Source organism: Sus scrofa, chromosome 13 (genome assembly GCF_000003025.6).
Source record: "Sus scrofa isolate TJ Tabasco breed Duroc chromosome 13, Sscrofa11.1, whole genome shotgun sequence".
Classification (NCBI taxonomy): domain Eukaryota; kingdom Metazoa; phylum Chordata; class Mammalia; order Artiodactyla; family Suidae; genus Sus; species Sus scrofa.
Genome location: NC_010455.5, coordinates 140,024,797 through 140,043,190, shown reverse-complemented (window position 1 = coordinate 140,043,190; position 18,394 = coordinate 140,024,797). Strand labels below are relative to the sequence as shown.

At 39.6% G+C, this 18,394-nt stretch overlaps 1 protein-coding gene across 10 annotated transcripts in view; it reads right to left on the bottom strand.

Moving 5' to 3' along the window:
- Positions 1 to 18,394, bottom strand: part of GPR156 (G protein-coupled receptor 156) — a 99,747-nt gene that overhangs the window by 30,986 nt on the left and 50,367 nt on the right. Inside the window, exon 2 of one of the 10 annotated variants that reach the window (XM_021070319.1) lies at positions 15,313 to 15,418. The exons of the other annotated variants lie outside the window; for them this stretch is intronic. The gene's annotated coding sequence lies outside the window, so the exon portion shown is untranslated. The remainder of the gene's footprint in view (positions 1 to 15,312; positions 15,419 to 18,394) is intronic. 10 annotated transcript variants of the gene reach the window in all.

Genomic DNA, 18,394 nt, shown 5'->3' with positions numbered 1-18,394 from the left:
AGTTCATCACCCACATCCAATCTGTCATGAAGTCCTACTGGCTCTATCCTTAAAATGCATCCAGAATCCAACTATTTTGCACCACCTCTGCTGCCAACACCTCGATCAAAGTCTGACTTTGCATTTCTTACTTGGATTATTGCACTAGCTTCCTGACTGGTCTCCCTGCTTCTACTCTGGACTCTCCCTAAGTCTATTTTCAACATAGCAGCCATAGCAATCATGTCACTTCTCTGCTCAAAAGCCTGCAGTGGCTTTCCGTCTCCCTTGGAGGAAAATCCCAAGTCCTTACCAGGGTCTACAAGGCTTACACATTTGGTCCCTGTTATCTCTCTAACTCATTTTCTACTTCTTCCTCTTGCTCAGTTCATTCCACATACCTCCTTCCTGTTTCATGAAAACACCAGGTACTCTCACATTTCAAGGCTTTGAAGTGGCTGTTATGCATGCCTGGAATATTTTTTTTTATATATATATAATGATTTTTATTTTTTTCCATTATAGCTGGTTTACAGTGTTTTGTCAATTTTCTACTGTACAGCATGGTGACCCAGTTATACATACATGTACACATTCTTTTTTATTTTTGAGGTCCAAAATGTTTTGTTGTTGTTGTTGTTTAGGCCATCTTCTTTTTTTCAATTCAAGTATAGCTAATTTACAATGTTGTGCCAATTTCTGCTGTACAGCAAAGTGACCCAGCCACACATACACACACATACACACACACACCCACACACCCCCTTTCTTATATTATCTTCCATCATGGTCTATCCCAAGATATTGGATATAGTTTCCTGTGCCATACAGTAGGACCTCATTGCTTATCCATTTTGAACAGTTTGCATCTCCAGGAGTTCCCGTCGTGGCGCAGTGGTTAATAATCCAACTAAAACCATGAGGTTGCGGGTTTAATCCCTGGCCTTGCTCAGTGGGTTAAGGATCTGGCATTGCTGTGAGCTGTGGTGTAGGTTGCAGACTTGGCTTGCATCTGGCATTGCTGTGGTTCTGGTGTAGGCTGGCAGCTGCAGCGCCAATTAGACCCCTAGCCAGGGAACCTCCATAGGCCTCGGGTGCAGCCCTAGAAAAGACAAAAAGACAAAAAAAATTAAAATAACTAACTAAATAAATAAATAGTTTGCATTTCTGAACCCCAAACTCCCAGTCCATTCCACTCTCTCCACAAGTCTGTTCTCTACGTCTGTGAATCTGTTTCTGTTTTGTAGATAGGTTAATTTGTGCCATATTTTAGATTCCAGATATAAGTGATATCATATGGTATTTACCTTTCTCTTTCTGACTTACTTCACTTAGTATGAGTATCTCTAGTTTCTGCAAATCATGCCTGGATTTTTTTTCTTTTAATGGCTGAACCTGCGTCATGTGGGAGTTCCTGGGCTAGAGGTCAAATCAGAGCTGCAACTGCTGGCCTGCACCGCAGTCACAACAATCCCAGATCTGAGCTGCATCTGCAACCTGCACTGCAGTTTGTGGCAATGCTGGATCCTTAACCCACTGAATGAGGCCAGGGATTGAACCCCCACGCTCATGGACAGTACTTTGGGTTCTTAACCTGCTAAACCATAATGGAAACGCCATGCCTAGAATATTTTAATTCACATATTTGCATGGCTCATTCCCTCTCTCCTTTCATGTCTTTGTTCAAATGCTAACCTTCTCAACCAGGGCTGTGATGACAAATCCATTTAAGATCACAGTCTTCCATGAGAATTCCAAATCCTTCTTATCTCACTCTATTCTTCCCGTCCCTTGGTTCTTTAGCTTCTTCACAGTCTTTCTTCCTTTCTCTACCCAATTTCACACCTCTGGTTGGTTATCTGAACTGTTCTCTCAACAGCATCTAATTTTCCTTCCAAATAAGCCCTTCTGCTGCACCTACCCAATAAAACTCACATCAAAATTACAATCCATAGATATCAGCCAGAAAAAGAATGAAATATTGCCACTTGCAGCATCATGGATGGATCTAGAGAATATTACACTAAGTAAAGTAAGTCAGAGAAAGAAAACATCATATGATATCACTTACATGTGGGATCTAAAAAATACAAATCTGCTTATTTACAAAACAGAAACAGACTCACAAACACAGAAAACAAACTTACGGTTACCAAAGCAGAAAGGAATGGGGGGAATAAATTAGGAGTAAAGGATAAACAGATACACATCATTATATATAAAACAAATAAACAACAAGGACTTGCTGTATAGCACAGGAATGAATCTCTATTCAATATCTTATAATAACCTATAATGCAAAAGAATCCAAAGCTGTGTAATGGAAACTAACAGAATATTGTAAATCAACCATGGTTAAATAATAAAAAAAATACAATCCATTGTCTGCTTTTACATCCAAGCAGCTGACTGCTGGCGTAAACTGTTGCCACTGAAATCAATCAGCCAAGCTTACTGTAACACTGGTCAACCTTTTTATTTGTTCTATGAGGTCTTTCTTCACATTGCCTTTGTGAGTGACTCACCTTATTGGATTCAAAGAAATAAGAGCACATGTCTGTCTGGTTGATGCCCTCAGTCTAGGTTTGGTGCCCTCTCTGTGTTCTTATGAGACCCCAGGGTGTATGTGCATCAGTATGATTATCATGTTATATTATCAGCTTTTTGTTTGTCCAACTAGTCAATGTCTACTCCTCAAAAGCAAGGCTGTTTCTTATTTGTCTGTATCTCAGGTCCTAGCACAGGCTTTGGGAAACAGCAAGTGTTCCATAGCCATTTGTGAGATGGATGAAGGAATTCATTAATGGTCATGGAAGGCCCACTGTTTCTTCCTTTCTTTGTCTTCTTCCCTAATCTCATTTCTCCTGGGCAATGCTCTCCCCTGTGAGGTGGAGAGATGAGGCTCTCATCCTTCCCAAAGTGTGCTAACTGGCTCCAAAGTGGCAGAGATCTTTGACAGTCAGAAGGAAGTCAAGAGCTAGTTCAAAGTTTATGTGTTCAGACAAGAGGGGTACACTCTAGGTAACCATAGGAGCTTTAGGGGGACCTCTTTGTTTCCCCCTGGAATGGCTGAGAACTCCCTGGCATTACTCAGCATAAAAGGGCCAGCTATTTTGGTGCTATAGACTTCCACAGACATTGGGTTTTAACCACTTGGCAAATCCGCAGCCTCCAAACCCTCACTGCAAAGCCCTGTCATCTGGGTGAGCCCTTCCTCTGCTTCCCCTCTCAGCACTGTACTGAGGAGCCTAAGAATAAATGAGAGAAAAGATCTTACATGGGATGCTTGTGAAGCTTTTTGCTCTCCCATTCTTTGTTTCTAGGAAAGTGCAGCATCTTGGGGATGTGTACATTCACACAGGCACACACGCATGTGTGTTTACTTGTCTCCAATGGGATCAGACCACTTGAAAGACTGCTTTCCATTGGCTGAATTCCTCCTGGTGAATTCCCCCGGGGAAATGCTTTTGTCCAATATGTCTCTTACATCACATGTCGAGGCCCAAGTAGGCCCAGTGATATGATGACAGCCCTTGTCCTGCAACTGATGGATGAGACTCCATCTTCATCATCACACAAACTACAGCGTCCCAGCTGACATCTGCTCAGAGGTTAACAACACACATCCCATTGCCTGACTTCAGAAAATCTGTTGATCTTGATTTGCTGCTTGCAGCTAGGCTGCAATGCATGCCTTCTCTTTACATCCTTGCAGCCAGTAAATGAGCTTTTGTCATGAACTAAAACACTCAGCCCTGCTTCTTGTCCTGGGTGGGCCTGGCCTCTCTAAATCTGCCTGCTTTCCTGTAGTCACAAGTGCTTGTACAACACTGCTTCACATGGAGAAGTAAGCTCCCTACCTACTATTCTGTCAGTTCAGGCCTAAAGCACTGAAGTGAGAAAGGAATTGGATGGACAGGGACATTCTGCTTGTAGAAAAGCTAAATGCTTAGTAGCGGTTGGATTTGATGATCTCAAGGGTCCCTTCCAGCTCTTTCCTTCTTGGCTTATTCCAAAGCCAGTTTCTTTTCCCTGCTGTGGGCTTATTAAAAAGCTGGTCACACTCTGCATTTCTGCTTCTCTATCTTAGGCAGGAGCAACATATTCACCTGGTTATCAAAGATGCATGAGAATTTACATCCCAATCAATCAATCAATCAAAATACTGAGCTAATTTAAGTACAAAAGGAAACTTGCTAAATATCCTGCCCCTACATTTCCTTTCAACAGATAACCTCCATGTCTTATTCATTACTATCTTTTTAATAATTTTTCTGTTTCAAAAATTAATTCAACAATTCCTAAAAAGACAAGTATCTTATTTTTCAACTTTTAAAACAGAATGAAAATTTAATATTAGCATTTGTTTTCTCAGTACACATTGAGCCCTTTAACAAAATTTATGTTTATGAATGTATATTTATTATAGATATTTTTCTCAATGAATATAAATTTCCAGTACACAAATTTCAGAATGCATAACTCTCCTGGACTATAAACAGGCTTAAGGATCACTTTGAAAATGTAGCCTTGCAAATATTTTTAAGCCGAAATGTGGAAATTTAGATATAAAGCCAAATGCCCATTAATTACTTCACTATACCAACTCAAGTTTAGGACAGTGATGAAAAAGCATACAGATAGACTCAAGCTGGTGATAAGAGGAAAAAAAAGGTACCAAGGATACCCTTACTAGAAAGGAGCTTGTACGGCTTTAATTAGGAGTATTATGGCCACATTCCACATAGATCTTCAAAAAATAAGTTTCCAAATGTATTGTTGCTATGTCTCATTCCCTTGTAGTATAGTTTAAATGTTTTTAAATGCCAGCAGGAAAAACAATAGAAACACACAATGTCCTCTTCTATCATATAACCTCAGACCCTAGAGTGTAGGCGTGTGTTATAATTTAGGAAGCAGTGATTTCAACTTCCTTTTTCCCCATAGCTGTGGGAAAAGGCCTTGAGCAATTCCCAGCAGGAGACTTGTAGCACTTCCCCAAGGGCAGAGCAGATGCCCTGATTTTAAGTAGAGCATAAAGCACAAGCACAATTGGCCACATGAAATGCCCAATCACAGGGAGTCTGCTCTTAACCAGAATATTATCTTCTACGAGGTGACATGTAAATTGATCTCTCTGAGGCATGAAAGACCTGCCTGCTGTCCTGGGGAGGTTTCCTTTCCCTCGTCCCCTTCTTTCTCATCCTCAGGTTTGTGCCAGAAGACTTCAGGCCTTGATGAATCTGAGAGGAATCCTGAACACCTACAACTGCTGGAACCATTCCCCACTGGGCCAGAATCTGGGAATTCATGATGCTGGGACCAGGTTTTACTCAGCTTTGTGTCCATCAGCACCAACTGCAGGGCCCGGAACCTAGTGGAAACCTATTAAATGTCTGTTATCCTGGATAAATGATCAGTCTTGGAAGGGTACTTAGAAGAGAAAAAGGGAGACTGCTAGAAAGGCAGGACCTGCTTGCTCCCTGCCATTCTGCCCCCACAAATTGACTAGGACAGGCTTTGGGTCTTAGGGTTCTAAGGCACGTGGCTTAAAGCAGTGAGCGGACCAACTCCCTCATTTAAGATGAAGGGACCTGCCTACAGTTTTACAGCCAGAGAGGGACCACATAGGGATAGCTAATCCAGATGCCTGACTCCTAATTTCCTCCAGTGTTCTTTCACTTCCCCCCACTCTATCTCAGATGCCTGGGACACTGTGTCCATCCTACTGATCAACAAACTTCTCCCTTTTTTCCTTTTTTTTTTTTTTTTAGGGCCATACCTGTGGCATATGGAAGTCCCAGGCTAGGGGTCGAATTGGAGCTGCAGCTGCTGGCCTATGCCACAGCCATAGCAATGCCAGATCTGAGCTGCGTCTATAACCTACACCACAGCTCACAGCTATGCCAGCCCCTTAACCCAATGAGCGAGGCCAGGGAACAAATCTGCATCCTCATGGATACTAGTCGACCTGCTGAGCCATGGTGGAAACGCCCAACAAACTTCTGCTAGGGGCCTTCCTGACCCTGGCTTCTAACGCCTGCCAGTAGCTCTGGCAGGACCAGGGTTTTTTCACCTGCCTCCTCATCTGAGGCTCCTCGAAGGCCCCCTTTAGCTGGAATTTATCATCAAGAGGAGACAGAGAGGAAGTCCTGAGTCTCCTGGAATGCTTTCTGCTGGGCTTTGCCTGCCCCTTTCAATTCAGATTGCTGGCCTGGACCTCAGACCTTGGCAGGGTTCGCTGATGACTCCTGGCCTTACCTACTGGCTGGAACCCCAGACGGAATTCTTGCAACAGCCAGCTTTGGGCTCTTGGTTTCCCTCATTGTCTAGTGTCTCCAAGTCTTGGCCCCAGGTCTAGAAGTGTCTGCCCTAGGCTGTGACAGGAGTTGTATATTCTGTCCTGTAATCTGAGGTGAAAGGAACAACCGTTAGATAGTCTGTGTGTGTGTTTAAGCAGCAATCATGGATTAACACTGAGGTTAATACTGAGGTAACATGCTGTTGTGGAAAAAATGTGACTTTGAAATCAGACTGACTAGATTGATGAGCTGTAGTGGGCGATCTTTCTAACTGTGCTAAGGCAGTTTCTTCATCTCAGCTGGGAAAATAATGTTTATCCTCCTGAGTGCTACAGATTAGAGATAATGTATTTAAAGTAATGTACACAAGAGGCCTGTGATAGAAAGTAGCAGCTATTACTCTTAAGTTAAATTGTCTGTATGTACACATATAGGGACTAAATGCTGATTTCATGATGTCTGAAGTACTGAAGGGTCCTGAAGTACCTCTGAATTGTCAAGAATTACATTATAACCAGAATCATCTGAACATATACTTTATTTCTTAGACTACAGGTAATTATATGGAATAATATTAGCAAGAGTAAGTAACACTGGTTACATATTTAAAATGTGCTGGGCTGTGCTCTCTCTATATGACCTAATGCAGCCTTCACAGCATTCTGAGATACGTAGTATCATAACTATTTTTATTTATTTATTTAACTTTTTAAAATTAAATTTTATTGGAGTATAGCTGACTTACAATATTGTATATTAGTTTCAGGTGTACAGCAAAGTGAATAAGTCATACATACATATACATATATATCCATTCTTTTTCCCATATGGGTTATTACAAACTATTGAGCAGATTTTTCTTGTGCTATACAGTAGGTTCTTGTTAATCATCTGTTTTATACAATAGTGTGTATATGTTGTTCCCACCCTCCCAATTCTTCTCTCCCCGACCCCATTGGTTCCGTCTGTGGTAACCATAAAATTGGTTTTGAAAACCTGTGAGTTTGTTTCTATTTTATAAATAAGTTCTTTTGCATCATTTTCATTAGATTTCACATATGACTGATATAATTTGATATTTGTTTTTCTCTGTCTGAGCTAATTCACTCAGTATGACAATCTCTAGGTCTATCCATGTTGCTGCAAATGGCATTATTTCATTCTTTCTTTATGGCTGAATAATATTCCATTGTATATATGTACCACATCTTCTTTATCCATTCCTCTGTCAATGCTCATTTAGGTTATTTCTATGTCTTGGCTATTGTAAATAGTGCTAAAATGAACATTGGCATATATGTATCTTTTCAATTTATGGTTTTCTCCAGACAGATGCCTAGGGCATGGGAATGCTGAATCATATGATAGTTCTATATTTAAGGTTTGTTTGTTTGTTTGTCTTTTTAGGGCTGTACCTGTAGCATATGGAAGTTCCCAGCTAGGGGTCAAATCAGAGCTGCGGCTGCTGGCCTATGCCAGATCTGCGCTGCGTCTACAATCTACACCACAGCTCATGGCTAAGCTGGATCCTTAACCCACTGAGCAAGGCCAGGGATAGAACTCGCATCTTCATGGATACTAGATGGGTTCATTACTGCTGAACCACAATGGGAACTCCTATATTTAGTTTTTAAAGGAACCTCCATACTGCTCTCCAGAGTGGCTACACCAATTTACATTCCCACCAACAATGCAGGAGGGTCCTCTTTTCTCTTCGTTAATCCTTTTTTAAACAGAGAAATGGGGTTTAGCAAAGCTTAGCAATGCGATCAGATCACGTGACCAGTAAGCAATGGAGCTGGGATCTGAGGTGGAGTTTGATTCCAGAGCCTGAGTTCTTATGCCATTTAATCTTTCATCATGCATACATTTAACCCCGGTTAAGGAACCTGAATAGTTCTTAACCCCTCTCCAGTTTCCCACCTAGGCCTACTGAGGAAAGGTCTTCCAGTCATCTCACCTGGGAAAATAATGTTTATCCTCCTGATTGCTACAGAGGTTAGAGATAATGTATCTCTATGTGGGAAACCACCAAGGAGGAAGCTCTTGTCTCCCTTTGCACCCAGTACTCACTCTTCCCCAAGTGAGCAGGAGTCTGTGGTCAGACTGGACGGAAGCTACCAGGCCTGGGCTGTACTTTACCAAACAGTCTCCAAGACAGGGATTTCTACTCTGCTTCCCTCCTTTCCCATCTCCACTGGGCAGTGAACTCTCCACTTCCTGGGTCCCCTTTTAGTACTGCATCAAGCAGTGCTTTCTAATTTGGCTTTTACCAGAGAAACCCCTGTGCTTTCTTCTTCTCAAAAGACTTTTTATTTTGAAAATTATTGGGCTCACAAGGAATTGCAAAACTGAACAGAGAGTTTCTGTGTACCTTTCACCCAGCTTTCTCCAAAGATAACACATTACATAACTAGACCACATTATCAAACTAGGAAATGGACACTGGTGCAATACTATTAACTCAACTGCAGACAGACCCTATTTAGATTTCACCAGTTTTTACATGTACTTTTTGTGTGTGCATGTAATGAAAGTTATTATTTAAAATGAAATTTATCACATGTATATATTAATGTAATTTCCACCATAATCAAATACTAAACCGTTCCATTATGCAAACAAAACAAAACCTCCCTCCAAATACCCCCTTTAGAATCACACCCTCCCTCCAGCCATAACCCCTGGCAGCCGCTGTCTGACCTGTTCTTCATCCCTATAAATTCATCTCTTGAGAACACAATATAAATAGAATCATACAGTATGTAACCTCTTGAGGCTGGCTTTTTTCCCCTCGGCATAATGCCTTGAGAGTCATCCAAGTTGTTGCAGGTGTTAATAGCTTGTTCCCCTTTATTGCTGGGTAAAGTTCCACTATATGGATATACACGGTTTGTTTATCCATCCACCTACTGGAGGATGTTTGAGTTCTTTTTAGGTTTTGTTTATTATAAATACAGCTGATGTAAACACTTGTGCACATGTTTTTGTGTGAACATAAATTTTCACTTCTCTAGGGTAAATACCCAGGAGTGTGACTGCTGAATTACACAGTGAGTGTATGTTTGTGCACAAATCTGCCAAACTGTTTTCCAGAGTAGTGATACTGTCTTACCCACCAAAACATCATGAGAAATCCAGTTTGTCTGCATCCTTGCCAACACTTGGCATTGTCAGTATGTGTGCTTTTGGCTAGTGTGACACATGTCAGTCTTTACGAGTAGAAACTTTGGACATCTGATTATCAGTGCTGTGTGTTTGTATGCACTGTAACTGGACCAAATCCTGGAGGGGAGTAGAGTGCGTTTTAGGTTCCAAATTCTTATCAAGCATCTCCTGTACACCAGATACTGTGGCAGGTGCTAGGAAATATACAAAACTATTGTTTTCGAATTTGAGGATTCAATATAAGGCAGAGGAGGTGAATAAATGGATAGGGAAATATGATTACGAAACAATGTGGTAAGTAATATAGGTATAAGCAAAGTGCTAGGGGAATTGAGAAAAGAACTGTTTCTTACAACAGTGATTCTTAAATTTTAGAATTGATAAGAATCACCCAAAGAACTTGTTAAAATACAGATCTGGTCATCATTCCCCAGAGTGCTGAATTCAGTAGGGTCTAGGGTTGGGCCCCAAGAATTTGTATTTCTAACAAGTTCCCAGATGATGCTGATACTGCTGGTTCAGGGGTCATATTCTGATGGATAAGAGTTTGTCTTCAAGGATGAATAGGAATTTATTAGGTGAAAAATGAGAGGTCATGAAACAAGGAAGAGCATGAGCAAAGGCTGGTGATGAGAGTGTATGGTACACTCTAGGAATGGCTATTACCTTGTATGACAAGAGCACAACTTAATTTAAGGAGAATAAGCAGAAATTGTAGATTGAGGCCAGACTAAAATAGATCTTAAGTACCTACCTTAGGAGTTGTGTAGGCAGTAGAAAAGTTTGAAAAAATAATGCTTGCAGGAGGGCAGAAGCTGAATTGAAAACAGACAAGACCAGTTAGGGGGCTACTATAAGAATTCAGATGAAGAGTAGATCAGGACTACACCTGGGCAATGGAGATGGATAATAGGAGACCAATTTAAAAGGTATTTCAGAGATTAAATGACTAAGACTTGGTGACTAACTGGATGTGTAGGGAGACAAAGAAAACCAGAATGAGGGATGGATGGACGATAAGACATACATGGAGGCAGTGAAAAATTAGTGGTAAAGTATGAGGTAGTTTTTGGTCATCTAATCTGAATTGACCGAGGAATACCCATCTTACACTATCAATTATGAAGTTAGAAAATAAGATTTGAAAGAGGCAGGGTTTGGGCATATGTCACAGGAGGAATTAGTACCAGGTGAGGGGTACAGTGTAAGAAGTGAATTAAGACCGGAACCCAGGATAATATCAACTTTAGATGGGTAGGTAGAATCCAGGAGCCAGTGAAAGCAAGGTATGAAAACCAGGACAATCAAGTATGGTAAAGTTAAGAAGAGAGACGCTTTCAGAAAGGAGGAACTTAGGGGACGGTTGTGCTATATGGCTTAAGGCTAAATGATGGTGTCTAGATACAACATGACCTTGGCAAGGGTCATTTCAGTGGATTCAGGTGAAGAATGAATTGGAGATGAGGAAGTGGAGGTGGCTAGAAGACCACTCTTTTAAGAGGCTTGGTGGTAATCTAGGGAGAGGGCTGGGGCAACAGCTTCAGGGAAAGTCATGACCAAGAGAAAAAGTTCTGGAGGCCTTCAAGAGTCTCAAGAGGAATGCCAACATTTTCCAGTGGTTAATCAATATGTATTTGTCTACCTGACTTGAAATATGCAACACACAGAAAACTCTTTGATCAACCACTACTGATCCATTCCTAGGAGGCTATTGAGTGGGGTAATCACGCTGGTATCTTTCTCAATAAATTCAGAGGCACATAATTAGTTTAGATTAATTGTCTCTTGGCCTTTGAGCACTCCCTCTGCCCCATTATAAACAGTGAAAAATCCCAATGTTATTCTAACTTCCTCCTTTTAATAGACTTAAATAATCCCTTTATGTGCTTTGGACTCTCTTCAAAGGTGCTTTTCAAAGTCTTTTTTCCTCTTTTGTACCTAGCTGGCATACTCTGTAGGCTCCTTGATCTCCTCTGGGTAGCTTTTTACAATCTTTGAGAGATATCTTTGTCCCTCCACAATAACCACTGTGACCACTGCATTTTTAAGTGCTTGGATTTTTTTCTTTTTCCAATTCTCAGTTATTCGTCCCCTATGCTTCCAATAAAGTAGCTTAAAAGAGTCTCCAATCTTCACTTTCAAAAGCCTACCTTTCAGGTCTCTCCTAGCTAATACTCATATTTTGTCATAGCTTCCTTTTGACCACTGAATAATTGATACAAAATTTCTGGGCTTATGGATTTAATATGTATGATAATTCACGTTTATTGGCTCATCCATGCTTACTTCCTAAGTCCAACTCCTAGTCACAAGTCAAGGACTGCATTTGTCTAACTGTAGGTGGTTTGAAATTTTTGGTTATAGGAAAGTCCATGCTACCAAAAATCCTTGTTAAAAAGCCACTTTTACTTCTTGATCTGATTAGGCTTTTTACAATTCACATTTAGTCCATTTTTTTTTAATACTTGGCATAATTTCTAAGTTTCTACATCTTTGACATCTCTATGTTGGTAACATCAGTTTGCCCTCTAGCCTAAGGCACAGGTTCTCAAACATAAGAATCACTTGGAGAGTTGGAAAAATTAGCTACTGCTGTCTCACCCCCAAATATTCTCATTTAATTGATCTAGGGTGAAGCCTGGACATTGGGATTTTTAAAGGCTTCTTAGGAGATTCTAATGTATCTAAGTTTGAAATATCACTGGTTTAAGTATATTCCTAAAATAAATAATCTAATTTTAAACACTGTGAAAGGATTTGAATAGACATTTCTCCAAAGAAGATACACAAATAATAAGTACATGAAAAGATGCCCAACATTATTAGCCATCAGAGAAATGCAAATTTAAACCAAAATTCTACACACTGGGATGGCTAGAATAAAGAAAACAGGTAATAAGAATCATTGGCAATGATGCAGAGGAAACTGGAACCCTAGGGAGACTATACACTAGGTACAGCTACTTTGGAAAACAGCTCAGAGGCACCACAGGATCCAGCAATTCCACTCCTAGACATATACTCAAGATAAAGTAAAACATATGTCCACACAAAAACCTATACATGAATGTTCATGGCAGTATGTTATTCATAATAGGCAAAAAAAGTGTAAATAACCATATATCTATCAACTGATGAACAGATGAACAAAATGTGGACTCTCCATACAACAGAAAAAATATCCAGCCATAAAAAGGAATGAAGTGCTGCTTCATACTACAACATGAATGAACCTTGTAATCATGCTAAGACTATGCTACATGAAAAGAAGCCAGATATAAAGGCCACATGGTTGTATGATTCCATTTAATGTATTGTCTAGATTAGGCCAATTTATAGAGATAGAAAGTAGACTTGTAATTGCTAGAGGCTGGGGGAGGGGAGAAATAGGAAGGACTGCTGGTAGGGATGGGGTTTCCTTTTAGGGTAATAAAATTGTTCTGGAATTAGAGAGTGGTGATCGGGATCTTGTTTATGGTAAAAGGAAATCCTGGAACACTTGAAAGAGAAGATACCATTTAAAGACTCAGAAATGCAAAGTTAGGGCTTGAGAAATAAAGTAACAACTTCACAAAGCAGATTGTGATCTAAGGATGATCCTTATCATTATCCCCCTGAGAGACAGTACAGGCAATAAAATACAGTTTTAGGAAAATGGCCCCATAATAGATTACTTTATCAGAATAAGTTACGACTAATAAGAGTTTTTCTTTTTCTCTTTCAAATTTAAAAAAGATTTTGGAGTTCCCGTTGTGGCGCAGAGGTTAACGAATCCGACTAGGAACCATGAGGTTGCGGGTTCGGTCCCTGCCCTTGCTCAGTGGGTTAATGATCCAGCGTTGCCGTGAGCTGTGGTGTAGGTTGCAGACGCGGCTCGGATCCTGCGTTGCTGTGGCTGTGGTGTAGGCCAGTGGCTACAGCTCCGATTCGACCCCTAGCCTGGGAACCTCCACATGCCGTGGGAGCGGCCCAAAGAAATAGCAAAAAAGACAAAAAAAAAAAAAAAAAAGATTTTAATTGTGGTAAAATAAAAATAAAATTACATACTATAAGACAACATAAAATTTACCATCTTAACCATGTTTAAGTGTACAGTTCAGTACTATTAATTATATTCGCATTGTTGTGTGACCAATTCATCTTGCAAAACTGAAACTCTACACCCATTAAACAACAATTCCTCATTTCTCCCTCCTTCTCCCAAGCCCTGGCAACAACCATTCTATTTTCTTTTTTTTTTTTTTTGGTCTTTTTGCCTTGTCTAGGGCTGCTCCCATGGCATATGGAGGTTCCAAGGCTAGGGGTCTAATCGGAGCTGTAGCCACCAGCCTATGCCACAACCACCGCAGCGCGGGATCTGATCTGAGTCTGTGACCTACACCACAGCTCACGGCAACGCCAGATCCTTAACCCACTGAGCAAGGCCAGGGATCGAACCCACAACCTCATGGTTCCTAGTTGTATTCGTTAACCACTGAGCCACGATGGGAACTCCCATTCTATTTTCTATTTCTATGAGTTTGACTACTTTAGATATCTCATATAAGCAGATGCATATGGTATTTATCTTTTGGGGTTTAAAAAAATTTTTTTTATTTAAGTGTAGTGATTTACAGTGTTGTATAAATTTCTGCTATACAGAAAAGTGATTCCATTTTTTTCACTTATATATATATATATATATTCTTTTTTATATTCTTTTCCCTTATGGTTTATCTCAGGATACTGAATATAGTTCCCTATGCTATATAGTAGGACCTTGTTATTTATCCATTCTATATATAATAGTACTATTTGTCTTTTGGTGACTGGCTTAACTTCATGTCCTCAAGATACATCTGTGTTGTAACTCATGTCAATTTCGTTCCTTTTGAAGGATGAATAATATTCCATTGTATGTATACATCACATTTTGTTTATCCATTCATCTATCAGTGGACAACTTGGATTATTTGTTTCTTTTTTATGGGGAAGATGGGCCCAAACTCTAGAAAGGTAACACCAAGAGATTAACCTGTGTTCTCCTAATAAGGTACTTGGTATCACTGCCAGAGACAGAAAGATGGTCAGAATTGGGGATCAAATAGTGGCCGAAGAGGTTAAATCAGGAGAGTTTGAATTCAGGAGTCTAGGCAGACTCTTGAGATTAGACCACACAAACCAGATACTGGGAGCATGAAAGGAAGAACAAGCATGGTAATTTAGGGTTTGAACATGCAAGGATGTCTGTTCTAAAACCAGGAGATTGTTTTGAGGAAGAGAAATACAAAAAGGTCAACAAAATAGTAAACTGTAAGTGAAACTCAACGTCTGTCAAGCAGGGTTGGGAAATACAGAAAATTTGCAGAGAACTCAGTGAGTAAGGGGTGGTACCAGAAGGGGAGGGGACACCACAGGCTAGTGTAGATATCTAAGGGAGAGATCTAGGATTCTGGCAGGCAGTGGGCCACCAGAAAGGAATGAACAGACTCTAAAGAGGCACTGGATGTTCCCCTTTAGCCTCTGCCCTAGGATGTGCTGATTTGATATAGAGAGGCAGGGAAATGAAAACAAATAGGCTTGACCCAGGAAATTTACACTGGATTCTGGAGCTGACTCCCAACATCCAAAATGGTGTGGCTACTTTGATTTCTATCCAGGCTGGTGTCAATATCACCTTGGGTAGGGCTGCAGGACTGCTTGGGGGCCAGACAGTGTTAGTTAAAGTCTGAAAGTTGTTAGTGGAGCCTGTTCTAACACAGATTTAGCACTAATTTACACCACTTATTTTCTTGTGCCTAGAGTCAAAGGATGCCCAGATTCCAGAGGTGGGACCAAACTGATAGTTGAAAGTTAAGCACAGGTGGGGATGTGGGGCAGTTACCAAAAGAAGACGCATATGGAGGTTGGAAGGCAATCCGTTCTTTGCAGCTGTAGGCTCTACAGTCACGATACCGGTCCAATGTGAAATTTCTCAGGATGAGACATAACTGTTCAGATGTTACATAAACAATATTACAAGTTTGTTTTTCTTTTCTCTCTTTAGTCTTCTTTTAAAGAGTCTATAAGTACTGATGTGTAGAAGAAAAATGTTTCTAGAAAATTATATTCACAGATAAGCCTCTCTAATTTGCCAATTCTTCTCTGCTGAGGCATGTTTTCTAGCAAACAAAATGTTCTAATAAATCTATCAGGGGCAGAAAAGCAGTGGGGGACAGCTGCAGCCACAGCATCCAGGAGTGACAATGATTAATTCCTACATCTGCTCAGTCAGATAGAAACAAAGGTCACTGTGCATAGATTAGCATCCTGATCACCACGTCTTCCCAACACACACACAAACACACACATACACACACACGCACATGCGCGCATCCAAGAATAGCATCTTTCTCCATTGATCATGGCAAAATTCAAAGTGCCTGAACAACGTCTACTCTCTGAAAACCTCCCTCCCTCCAGAAAGCAAGCTCTTTGGTGGGATAGAGATGGAAAAAGCCATAGAATAGGATCAGAAACCGATTAATGCCAGATCACTGTCTAATCTTGTTAACATCCAAATTAAGTGAAAATTCGATGCTCAGCTACATTTATGAAAGCAAAAGGAACTGGAAATTTAAGAACAAATCCTAATGCAGTAATTTGATCAAAGTAAGAAAGGTCATTATGGGAAGCAGGTGAATACATGTGGACATCTGGCATTATGTAAAAGAGCTATTTAGAAACTGATTCTTTGTCCTCATGTACAAAAGTCCCCTGAAGACACTGCCATTTCCTATTCATGACTCCTACACTCATAGATTCCTGACAAGTTGACTTTAAAAAAAAAATAATTGGGAGCTAGGAAGGGTATTTTTTAAGGGCATGAATTATAAATGTTTAGCTCAGTGAATTATCACAAAGAAAAATCCATGGAACTATCACCCCAGTCAAGAAAAAGAACATTTCAACATCTCTCAAAACCTCTACTCGTAATTATTAACCCTGTCTTCCTCTCTAAAGGTAAACCACTATAGAGTTCCCTGGTGGTTGGCAGGTTAAGGATCTGGTGTTGTCACTACAGTGGTTCAGGTTGCTGCTACAGCATGGGTTTGATCCCTGGCCAAGGAACTTCCACATACCATGAGTGTGGCCAAAAAAAAGGTAAACCACTATCTTGACATTTAACACTATATTTTAGTTATGTTTACTTTTAAACTCTATTTAAAGGGAATCATATAGTACATGTTCTTTTGTGGCTGGATTTTTAAATTTGACGTTGTTTGTAAAAGCTGGCCATGTTGCTGGGTGATAACTACACATTCATTTTCATTGCTCAATAGTATTTCATTGCAAGAATATACCATAACTGACTTATTCCTTCTACTACTGAAGGACATTTGGGGTGACTACAAGTAATGCTACTGTGAATTTTCTTTAAACAATTTTTGGTATAAAAGTACATACATTTCTCACAGGAATAATTTAGAAGTGTATTTGTTGGGTAACAGGGTACATGAATAGTTAATTTTAGAAGATGTACCATATAAGATAAATAAATGCTAGGGATGTAAGGTATAACATGATAAATATAATGAGCACTGCTATATGTTATATATGGAAGTTGTTAATAGAGTAAGTCTTAAGAGTTCTCAACAAAAGGAAAACCTTTTTCTATTTCTTTAATTTTGTATCTCTATGAGATGATAGATGGTCATTAAACTTATTAGGATAATCATTTCATGATATATGTAACTCAGATCATAATGCTGTACACTTTAAACTTATACAGTGCTGCATGTCAATTATATTTCAATAAAACTGGAAGAATATACATTTTACAGGGAAAAAAAAGATATTGCCAAATTACTTTCCAAAGTGGCTGTACCAAATTGTACTCTCACCATAAGCAAATAAAAATTTTATAGCTTCACATCTTTATCTTAACATTACCTTTAAAATTTAAATCATTTGGTGTATACCTCATAGCGTTAATTTTCCTCAACCATGGACGATCACTAATGTACTCTCTGTCTCTATAGATTTATCTATTCTGACATTTTATATAAATGGCATCATACAATATATGGTCATGGGTTTTTTTTTTTTTTTTTTTTTTTTTTTTTTTTTTTTTTTTTTTTTTAGGACTGCACCTACAGCACATGGAAGTTCCAGGCTAGGGGTCAAATTGAAGTTAACAGATGCCGACCTATGCTACAGCTACAGAAACGTGGGATACGAGCTGTGTCTGTGACCTACATCACAGCTCATGGCAACACCAGATCCTTAACCCACTGAGCAATGCCAAGGATCGAACCTGCATCTCCATGGATACTAGTTGGGTTCATTTCTGCTAAACCACTATGGGAACTCCTGGTCCTTTGTGATTGGACTCTTTCACTCAACATGTTTTGGAGGTTCATCCATGTTGTATCATGAATCAGCACTTGATTTTTTTTTTTTGAGAATAACATTTCATTATGAATATACCGTTTCATTTATCCATTCATCAGTTGATGAACATTTGGGTTGTTTCTGCTCTGGGGCTATTATGAATAATGCTGCTATGAACATTTATGTCCAAATTTTTTTGTGGACCTGTGTTTTCATTTTCTTAAGTATATACCTTCTGCTTTCTTGATAGCATTCTTTGAAGCACAAATTCTGATGGCACTGAATGTATTTGTTTTTCTTTTGCTGCTGTGCTTTTGGAGTTATTTACTGATGTCCTCTTGATACACATAAATTCTTAATTTTTTACACCTATCAGTGATGTCATAAGAAAGCCTTATGCAATTCACTTTTGCACTTACAATAAAACTATCAACTATATCCTTCAATGTCCATGATGTGAAACCTAAAGTGAGAATTTTTTTCAGAAAATAGTATTAAAAAATAATTTTAGCTCTACTGATAAACTAACACATATCCTCCTTTTATATGTTTCCTTTTTGTCTTTTTAGGAAACTCAAAGATAACTTTTAAAA